Source organism: Lynx rufus, unplaced genomic scaffold (genome assembly GCF_022079265.1).
Source record: "Lynx rufus isolate CCGP_SWC_20201006 ecotype Redwood Valley unplaced genomic scaffold, mLynRuf1.p SCAF_4, whole genome shotgun sequence".
NCBI lineage: Eukaryota > Metazoa > Chordata > Mammalia > Carnivora > Felidae > Lynx > Lynx rufus.
The window spans coordinates 163,828,041-163,839,190 of NW_025814856.1; the positions used below are offsets into that span (position 1 = coordinate 163,828,041).

An 11,150-nucleotide genomic window follows, 5' to 3' on the forward strand; every position below is an offset into this window, starting at 1 on the left:
TATCACATTGATTGGTTTGTGGATATTGAACAAGGCCTGCATCCCAGGTATAAATCCCATGGATCATACTGAATAATCATTCTAACGTATTGTTGGGTCCAGTTGGCTAGTATCTTGTTGGGAATTTTCACATCCATATTCACCAGGGAAATTGGTCTGTAGTTCTCGTTTTAGTGGGATCTTTGTCTGGTTTGGGAATCAAGATAATGCTGGCCTCGTAGATTGATTTTGGAAGCTTTCCTTCCATTTCTATTTTTTAGAAAAGCTTCAAAAGAATAAGTGCTAACTCTTCTTTAAATGTTTGGTAGAATTCCCCTGGAAAACCCTACAGCCCTGGACTCTTGTTTGTAGGGAGATTTTTTTTTTATTTTTATTTTATATATATATATATATGAAATTTATTGACAAATTGGTTTCCATACAACACCCAGTGCTCATCCCAAAAGGTGCCCTCCTCAATACCCATCACCCACCCTCCCCTCCCTCCCACCCCCCATCAACCCTCAGTTTGTTCTCAGTTTTTAACAGTCTCTTATGCTTTGGCTCTCTCCCACTCTAACCTCTTTTGGGAGATTTTTGATTACTAATTCAATTTCTTTACTGGCTATGGGTCTGTTCAAATTTTCTATTTCTTCTTATTTCAGTCTTGGTCATTTATATGTTTCTAGGAATTTGTCCATTTCTTCCAGATGGCCCAATTTATTGGCATATAATTGTTCCTAATATTCGCCTATTATTGTTTGTATTTCTGCTGTGTTGGTTGTGATCTCTCCTTTTTCATTCTTGATTTTATTTATTTGCATTTTTTCCTTTTTCTTTTTGATCAAACTGGCTAAGGGTTTATCAATTTTGTTAATTCTTTCAAAGAACCAGCTTCTGAGTTCATTGATCTGTTCTACTGTTTTTTGTTTTTGTTTTTCATAGCATTGATTTCTGCTTTGCTCTTTATTATTTCCCATCTCCTGCTGGTTTGGGGTTTATTTGCTGTTCTCTTTCCAGTTGTTTAAGGTGTAAGGTTATGTTGTGTACCTGAGACCTTTCTTCCTTCTTTAGGAAGGCCTGGATTGCTATATACTTCCCTCTTATAACCGCATTTGTTGAGTTCCAGAGGTTTTGGGCTGTGGTGTTATGTTCATTGGCTTCCATGTACTTTTAATCTCCTCTTTAACTTCTTGGTTAAGCCATTCATTCTTTAGCAGGACGTTCTTTACTCTCCAAGTATGTGTTGTCTTTCCAAATTTTTCCTTGTGGTTGATTTTGAGTTTCATAGTGCTGTAGTCTGAAAATATGCACGGTATGATCTCGATCTTTTTGTACTTGTTGAGGGCTGATTTCTGTCCCATATGTGATCTATTCTGGAGCATGTTCCATGTGCACTTGAGAAGAATGTGTATTCTGCTGCTTTGGGATGACATGTTCTGAATATATCTGTTAAGTCCACAGGTCCAGTGTGTCATTCAAAGCCACTGTTTCATTGGTTTTCTGCTTAGATGATCTGTTTATTGCTGTAAGTGGGGCGATGAAGTCCCCTACTCTTATGGTATTATTATCAATGAGTTTCTTTATGGTTGTGATTAATTGGTTTCTATATTTGGGTGCTTTCATGGTGGAGGCATAAACGTTTACAATCGTTAGGTCTTCTTCGTGGATAGACCCCTTAATTATGATATAATGCCCTCCTTCATCTCTTGTTGCTGTCTTTATTTTGAAATCTAGATTGTCTGATATAAGGATGGCTACTCTGGCTTTCTTTTGGAGACCATTAGCATGATAGATGGTTCTCCATCCCCTTACTTTCTATCTGAAGGTTACTTTAGGTCTAAAATAGGTCTCTTGCAAACAGCATAAAGATGGATCTTGTTTTCTTATCCATTCTGTTACCCTATGTCTTTTGATTGGAACATTTAGTCCACTGACATTTAGAGTGAGTACTGAAATTTATGAATTTATTGCCATTTTGTTGCCTGTAGAGTTTGAGTTTCTGGGGATGTTCTTTGGTCCTTTCTAGTCTTTGTTGCTTTTGGTCTTTTTTTTTGTTTTGGTTCATCTTTTCTCCCCTCAGATAATCCCACTTAAAATTTCTTGCAGGGCTGGTTTGGTAGTCGCAAACTTCTTTATTTTTCATTTGTCTGGGAAACTCTTTATCTCTCCTTCTATTTTGAATGACAGTCTTGCTGGATAAAGAATTCCTGGCTGCATATTTTTCTGATTCAGCACATCGAATATATCCTGCCACTCCTTATTGGCCTGCCAAGTTTCTGTGGATAAGTCTGCTGAGAACCAGATCTGGCTTCCCATGTAGGTTAAGGACTTTTTTCCCTTGCTGATTTCATAATTCTTTCCTCGTCTGTGTATTTTGTGATTTGATTATGATAAGCCTTGTTGATCTTTGATTTTTGTTGAATCTAATGGGAGTTCTCTGTGCTTCCTGTATTTTGATGTCTGCGTCTTTCCCTAGGTTAGGAAAGTTTTCTGCAATGATTTGTTCACATAAATTTTCTACCCCTTTTTCTCTCTCATCTACTGGGGCCCCTATTATTCAGATGTTTTTCCTCTTTAATAAGTCTCTGCGTTCTCTAAATCTTATATCATACTCTTTTGCCTTCGTTTCCCTCTTTTTTTTTTCCTGCTTCATTATTCAACAGAAGTTTGTCCTCTACATCGCTGATTTGCTACTCTGCTTCATCCATCCTTGCCGCCGTGGCAACCATTTGAGATGTATCTCAGTTCTAGCATTTTTAATTTAGTACTGACAAATTTTAATTCTTTTATCTCAACAGAAAGGGATTCTATGCTTTTTTAAGCTTCAGCTACTATTCATACCATTGAGATTCTAAATTTTGGTTCAGACATTTTGCTTATATCCGTGTTAAGTCCCTGGCTGTCATTGCTTCCTGTTCTTTTTTGGGGGTGAATTCCTTTGTTTAGGAAGAAAAGGATTAATAAAAGAAAAACTAAAAATTAAAAACAATACAAAAATATCACATAAGGGATGTTAGGTCCTAAGTGTGTTTTGGTCTGATTGTTGAAAGGAGCTTGATGTAACAGAGGAAAAGGGGAAAGAAAAGAAAAGAAAAAGAAGGGGAAAAAAGTAGGAAACATTTGAAAATATTTTTTATAAAGAATACAATAAAATTGAATAAAATGAAATTATGAAAGTAAAATAGAATAAAAATTTACAAAAGAAGTAAAAAATGCAGTAGAAAATTTTAAGGAAAATATTTTTTATAAAAATGGAAAATAAAAATAATTTTTCTTTCTGTACTCAAGAACAAGAAAGGAAGAGAAAAAAATATTAAATAAATGGATCAGCAAACATAATGAAATATGAATGAAATTACATCCAGTTTCCCCTAGAAGTTGAACTATGGAGCACTTTATAGTCCAGAGAATACACTAAGCAGGTGGAGAGACGTGTTGTAGTCCTCTAGAGCTTCATTAGCGCAGTTGGATGGGGCTTGGTGTAATGGCTCTGTTCTCCACTGTATGGCGCTGCTAGGGTTACTGGTGTGGATCATTGTGGCATGTGTATGTGTGAATGCGCATGCATGGGAGAGGTGTAAATGGCGTCACCCAGGTACCCAGTCTCCAGAATCAGAACTTTGTGCTCTCACCCACTGGCAAACATGCAACCGTCCTTTGTCTCCAGCTTCCATCCACTCCCCACTTCTACACTATCCATGACCAAGCAATCAAGTGGCACCTCCCTTCTGAATTTTATCTCAGATGGAGCTGTGTTTCCAAACTCCTCATTTCTGAGGGCCCTGGGGCTTGAACCCACTCTGATCCTCTGTGGAAGTGTCTTGCCAAGCAATGGCCGGGTGCTGGTGGCTCCTGGGAACGTTTGTGTGGTGGTGCTACTGCAGATGCCCAGAGACAACTACTGCCAACCTGCCCCACAAAATTTTCACGTGATCATGTAGCAGCAGCGTCTCAGAGATTATGGCAAATCACAACATACATGTGGTGCCATAACGCCCTTGTTCCAACACCAGCAAATAGCTGTTCTCTGAAGTCCGCTGGGACCTTTGACTGTGGGTAGGCCACACGGCTTCTACCAAATGTCCTCTTATCAGGGTAACCACCTCTCGCCATGTGGCCTGAGGAGCCCTCAGACCTCACTGTCTGCTCCTAGGGATTCGCCCTCCCCACCACAGCATCGCCAAGTATTGAGCTGCAGAGTTTCCAACTCTGTGTTCCCCTGTTTATAGAGTCCCCCTTAATGGTATTGAAACTCTGCTTTATTGTTTCTATGTTTCCTTGGTCAGTCCCTTATGGGTGTTTCCACTCTTTCTCTTTCTCTCCAGCTGCTTTTGGGGGGAGTATTTTCCTGTACTCTATCCCCTGTATCTGTCCTTCTCTACACAAGCAAAAACAACTCCCTAACCTCCTTGGGTTCTCTCTCCCCAAATCACCTTTCTGTGCCTCGTACCCGCCAAGTTCTGTGGCTCAAGTTATGCAGATTGTTGTATTAATCCTCAGGTACATTTTCTGGGTGTGCAAAAATGCTTTGGTGCTTATCTACCTATATTTCAGGGTCAAGAGAAGCAGAAAACTTCCATGCTACTCTGCCATCTTGGCCCTTCTCCTGAGTGACTATTTCTAAAGAGATTGTGAGCTTCTTTGTGTTGTGCTTCTCTTATCCTCAAGATTAACTAAAAGTACAGTCTAAACCTATGTGTGTTGAGGAAAACTGGGAGAGATATATGTCCCTTCGGGCAAAATGGGTTTGGACATGGAGAAGCCAATTTCAAGATGGCAGAGCAAGAAGAGTTTCCATAAGTCACATATGACTACTAGAACATATTGGTACAACATGTAAATGTGCTTTGGGAAATGCTAGAATGGATTATGTGAGAAGGACCAAGTAGAAAAGTAGAAAAGGGATAAAGACCCTCCCACTGCTATCCATATATTAAAAGGAATTTTTGCTCCAGGAAAACCAGAAAGGCCTCTGAGGCCTTGGTTACACATAATTTCTATCAGTGCATAATGAATGAATCCAAGGAGAATGTGGTGTTTGACTGGCAGAGGGTTTAAGGATATGGCTGGGAACTTCCAAGGAAAAGGAGGAGAAATATCTTGAGGGTAGACCAAGACTAGTTCCAAAATCATCTTGAACTTTTACCAAAAAGTGAAACTCACCCCTGTGTTCTTAGAATAGGTAGCAAAAGTGGAGTGCCTGGGAGGCTCAGTCGGTTGAACATCCTACTCTTGGTTTCAGCTCTGGTCATGATCTGATGGTTTGTGGGTTCAACCCTGCATTGGGTTCTGCACTGATGTGTGGAGCCTGCTTCGGATTCTCTTGATCTCTGCCTCTTCCCTGCTCATGCTCTCTCAAATAAATCAATAAATACATTTTAAAGAAAATAATAAAGAAAATTATAGCAAAGATGTTTTCCAAGAAAAAGAGCACTCCAATTTTATAGAAATATGAGAGGGGCGCCTGGGTGGCGCAGTCGGTTAAGCGTCCAACTTCAGCCAGGTCACGATCTCGCGGTCCGTGAGTTCGAGCCCCGCGTCAGGCTCTGGGCTGATGGCTCGGAGCCTGGAGCCTGTTTCCGATTCTGTGTCTCCCTCTCTCTCTGCCCCTCCCCCGTTCATGCTCTGTCTCTCTCTGTCCCAAAAATAAATAAACGTTGAAAAAAAATTAAAAAAAAAAAAAGAAATATGAGAGAACAGAAAATTTTTATTATAACAACAACAAACAAATAATTCAACTGGGAGGGGGCGGTATGTGCAGAAAGTAATAAAGGTCTGAGTTGATGGAGGTGAAGTGGCAACAGTTAGTTTCACATGAAAAGGAGAGAACTGGTTATTCAGCAAATATGTTGCATTGAAGTCAGTCAAAGAGTTGCTGTAGATATATCTGAATACAGCAAACAGTTCTCTTCTGTGTTGAATCTCTGTCTTTCAACTGCTCTTTCTGGCATTTCACTTAGTTGAGTTCTGAGAGGTCTATTTTCCAAACAACTCTTTGTTCTTCAGTGGGCAGCTTATAAGGAACAATTTGAATCCTTCTGTAAAACTGTTACTAAATAAATTTCCATTCATCTGGAAAGAATTCTATAAGCATCTCCATCAATAGATTATCCAACACAAAGAACCAATCTTTCTTTTTTTATTTTGTATTTATTTATTTAAATTTATTTATTTTTGAGAGACAGAGAGAGACAGAGCACAAGTGGGGGAGGGGCAGAGAGAGAAGGAGACACAGAATCTGAAGCAGGCTCCAGGCTCTGAGCTGTCAGCACAGAGCCCCACGTGGGGCTCGAACTCACAACCATGAGATCATGACCTGATCTGAAGTCGGACACTTAACCGACCAAGCCAGGCAGGCACCCCAAAGAACCAATCTTTCTAACAAACTGTATGGGGAAGGTGATCACTGTGTCCCAAAGGCAAAAACAAGTGAGTAGAAGTCACAACGGGAGAGGGTACACCAATCTAGAAAGAATCTAGATTTTATTCAGGATAAATAGGTAAAGTTTGGGGTCATCTTCTTAGAAGAGCATCAATATGTTTTACTCTGGAGTTCCACAAATTGAGAATTTGTCCCTCCCCTGTTAAGTCAATCAAATATCTACCAATCGCCAACAGTGAACCTGATTATACCCCTTAGTCTTGAGAGTCTGAGAGACAGAAGGAAGAGTGCTCCAAGGTTGGTGAATGAGTTGGGGGGTGAGGGGTTGGGGAGGGCCAGCACAAAATGGGTAGGAAATAAGGAGATCTTCTCATTCAAGTTAATCTTCCATAAACAGGTGAAAGAAAAAAAACAAAAGCCTTCTTCAGTGCTCCTATGATAAATTCAAGTAGTCAACATTGACTCTCAATTTGATAACTGGAATTTTGTTGCTTTAGGACATAGAAAACCTCTTTCTCTGCCAATTCTCTCTCCAAGTTTTGCTTCATTTCTGTCACTCCAGTTTATCTTCCAGCTTTCTGACTTTGTCTTCAAACTCCCTTCTTATCTGCACCCTCTGTCTCTCTAGCTCTGCTCTGTAAAGTTTTTGCATCACTTGTATTTGTTTCTGAATTTCCTCTTCGGCCTTTTGGTACATCTTATTAGTGTAGCATCTTCCTTCATGCTCAGCCACCACTCACTGGACCAGGGCCAGCAGCTGGTTTCTCTGGGCCTCCTGCTCAGCTTCTGTCGCCAGATTGTTGAAAATGCAGTAGCGATCACTAAACTTCCCCACCAGCTCTTGGATACCTTCTGGTGTTTCCTTTAAGTATTCATGGAAATTGATGCTGTCCAAGTCATCTTTCCGGGTGAATAAGAGAATCGTGTATCTCCTAGCTCTGAGTCCAAACATTTGCAGGATCTTTTCCATGGCCTTGTGCTCTTCCTGCATGTACCGGACCAGCAGGACCACCAGGAGCAGAGCATGAGGCCCTGGGGAGGTCAGGAAGATGCAGGGAGCAATCTCCTTGCAGGTGTCAGCATCCTGTGCCTCGGTGTCAAAAATGACAGGCGTATCCACGGCCACAATTTCTCTTCCCTGCCACCTGCGGCTCCCTTTGTTACAGGTCTTGGTGACTGATGTTGCCGCAATGCTGGAATGAAACACTTTCTCTCTGAGGATGCTGTTGCCTGTGGCACTTTTCCCTGCTCCGATCTTACCCACTAAGACAAGTCTCAGCTGTGAAGCTCTTCCATCTTGGTCTCTAAGCCCTGGTACATCAAGAAACAAAAGCCACAGCATTAGGATGGACCTCCAGCTGCTTCCTTATAGGGCCCCCCATATCCCCTCACACACACCCCTCCTCTGTTGCCCCAGGGTCCCCTCCCATAAGTGACTGCTGCACTCCCAGGAACTCTATAGAAGGCTTCTAAAGAAGCCTATTCGAAGTCTATAGAAAGCCTGAAGTTCTCTTGCAATACTTGGGGAATGCCCAAGTACTTTCCAGGATTTCCTGGAGCTTCTAACTCTTCCTGGGTAAGAGATTTTTCTGTGGGCTCTAAGTAGCTCACAGAAGAGGAAACAAAATACTGTAGTTTAAGAAGAGAATTCTGAGCTGCTGCTGCTGGTAGTTGTTCCTCATAAGAGCAATGCAGCAAGTAACACAAAATTTGACTTTGGGGCATCTCAGTGGGAGACCCCTGCCACACCATTTTTATTCAAAATGGAAATTTTCTTCTGCCATTAAGAAGCCAGCCAGGGGGGTTACACAGGCCAACACAACCTTGCAGGGCACAAAAGGGATGCTTGTGTGGAAAGACAAAGTGTCTTTTTCTATTTCATGTGTGCAACCACCCTGTCAGGGATTGTGACATGAGAGAGAACAATATAATTTATATTTAAAGTTAAAAACCTCAGCTTAGAATCCAGTGAAGCTTTTATATTCTAAATTAAGACATTAAAGAATTATAGCCAGAAAATACTGACATTTCTCTAAGATTATTACAAAATCTCTTGATACACAAAAAATTAAAGAAACGGAGCACCTGGGTGGCTCAGTCGATTGAGCATTGGACTCTTGATATCGGCTCAGGACACGATCCCAGAATTTTGGGTTGAGTCCCACATCAGGCTGCATGCTGAGCATGAAGTCTGCTTAAGATTATCTCTCTCTTTCTCTCTTTGTCTCCCTCTTCCTCTCTTCTCCGTCTCTGTTTCTTAAAAATATGGAGGGGCACCTGAGTGGGTCTGTCGGTTGAGTGCTGGACTTCTACTCAGGTCATGATCCCGCTATTTATGGGTTCCAGTCTAGCTTTGGGCTCTGTGCTGACATCTCAGAGCCTGGTGCCTGTATCCAATTGTGCGTGTCCCTCTCCTTCTTTTTGCCCTTCCCATGCTCATTCTCTCTCTCTCTCTCTCTCTCTCTCACACACACACACACACAAATGAATAATTTTTTAAATTTTTAATGAAAGAAAAAACGGATACAGTTGAGTGCATTAGTAGAGTTATACTTTCTTAGCTTCACTAGATTAAGCATATTCTACTTCCTAGGACAGTTGACAGGTAATTCCAGCTCAGCATAACAATTCTCACATTTTTCAGAATAACTGTGCCTTAAGTTAAACAACAAATCATCTATATAGCTCTTCTGCATTTCTTTTCAGTAATTCATTGCATATCTCTTCACTGTCTCTATATGGTCCCCATCTTCAGGATTTATAAAGCACAGAACCGCCCTCGACCCAGGTGGAAGATAAGTGTGAATCATATTTGAAAGCCTGTTTCTCCAAGGAGGCAGACCCTGCCAGAACAGCCCTTGAGTGAGGCTGATTCCTGAATGGGAATCCTGTATTATACCCATCCATCTCTCTGTGAACATAATGCATATGGTATGACACTCACAACATTAGAGACACTACTATAAACTGCATTTATTTGTCAGAGACACCAACGGCATTGATCCAGTCCCTTAGACCCAAAATCTAGCAACTGCCCTCGATTCTTCCCTTCCCTTCCCTTCCCTTCCCTTCCCTTGCTTTCTCTTTCCTTTCCATATCAGCACATTGTCTGAGCTCCACCTACAAATCTGTCTACTTTTCTCTCTCCACTTTGAAGGCCACCACACTAGCTCCCACTACCATCAGAATCCAGACCTCCAGAGTCTCCCAGCTGGTCTCTCTGCTTCCATTTGGTCCCCTTCCATCTACTCTGTCAATTGGAATACTCTTTTGAAAATGCCAATGGAGCAGGGGCGCCTGGGTGGCACAGTCGGTTAAGCGTCCGACTTCAGCCAGGTCACGATCTCGCAGTCCGTGAGTTCGAGCCCCACGTCGGGCTCTGGGCTGATGGCTCGGAGCCTGGAGCCTGTTTCCGATTCTGTGTCTCCCTCTCTGCCCCTCCCCCGTTCATGCTCTGTCTCTCTCTGTCCCAAAAATAAATAAATGTTGAAAAAAAATTTTTTTAAAAATAAAATGCCAATGGAGCAGAGAAGAGATATTGCAGAAGCTCCAGCTCTGGGTTCCACAAAATCTGTAGTTGGTCCCCACCTCCTTCCAAGGATTAGCAAAACCATTCCCAATGCAGAGTCCACACATGATAACCAGATCCCTGACCTGAGACAGGTAGATTTCCAGAAACCGAGAACACTGAATACAGAATGGCTAAGATTATCAAAGGAAACATGTGGATGGGAGTTCAGATTATTATTTAGTTAGCATCCCTATGCAAGACTCCAACTTTGGGACAGCCTGAGGGCATCTCCCTAGCGAGGAGGAGTAGGGAAATCACGGGAGGAGAAACAGAAAGGTGTTTTACCCGGAGAGAGTGGACAGGGTGGACAGGAAAGAAAAAGCAGAGGAGATGAAGAGGAGATCAGATACAGGGGTGGAAACATTTTGCTCCAGCCGGATGAGGGCTGGCTGTCAGCACAAGAGAACCCCTCTGCTCGCTGTCCTCCCCCAGCCCAGCCCGGGAGGACTGGATCTCACTGATCTCACCGCAGCTGCTCCTGGGGTCACCGGGGCTGCAGCACAGACCGCTGTTAGAGGTTGCCATTCAATGTGAATTCCTGCCATAGAGAAACATAATGTGTGGTTTTAGGGAGGTGGACGGTACTGGAAGCCTCAACCTCGTGTAGCCAACAGTTTCTTCTCTTCTGCACACTTGCCACTTGGTTTCCCTGCCCTATTTCCCAAGGCTTCTCTGCTCTCCACATTTGGGCTCATCTTCAGATTGTTCCCTTTTCTCCACACAATCATGCACTTCTGGTGGTCTGTTAGCACTCCTTCAGGGTGGCCTTCCCCTGGGATACTGAGGATTTACTGACAGACCCCTTCCACTCCCCTTAAGAAGCCAGACTTGCCTAAACAACGCATTCCTTGTTAATAAATTCCTTTCTTTGTCTTCTCTTTTAATGCCATCTCCCTGCCTTTAAAGACCTTTCTTCTGTAGCTCAGTGGAGAGCCCCCCTATTTGCAGGATGAGATGCTGCCTGATTCATGAATCTTCCATAGAACCAATTTTCTTCCTGAATAGTGTTTCCTAACAAAATTACTGGAGAAAACTTTGACAAGGACAGGCTGAAAATGCTAGTTGTTCAGGACAGGCTCCTCTGACGGGAAGTTGTTGCATTCACACGACTCCTGAAACAGAATGCTACGGGCACCAGTGACAGTTACAACAAAGTTTATTGCAATGAGAGTCAAGGCCGACCGATCGGGACCAACACTATCAGGGTGCGGCTTC

General features: G+C 42.4%; 1 pseudogene; it reads right to left on the reverse strand.

Moving 5' to 3' along the window:
* Positions 1-6,327: 6,327 nt before the first annotated feature.
* On the reverse strand, positions 6,328-10,680 carry LOC124524794 (GTPase IMAP family member 4-like; annotated as a pseudogene).
* Between the last annotated feature and the right edge of the window lie 470 nt (positions 10,681-11,150).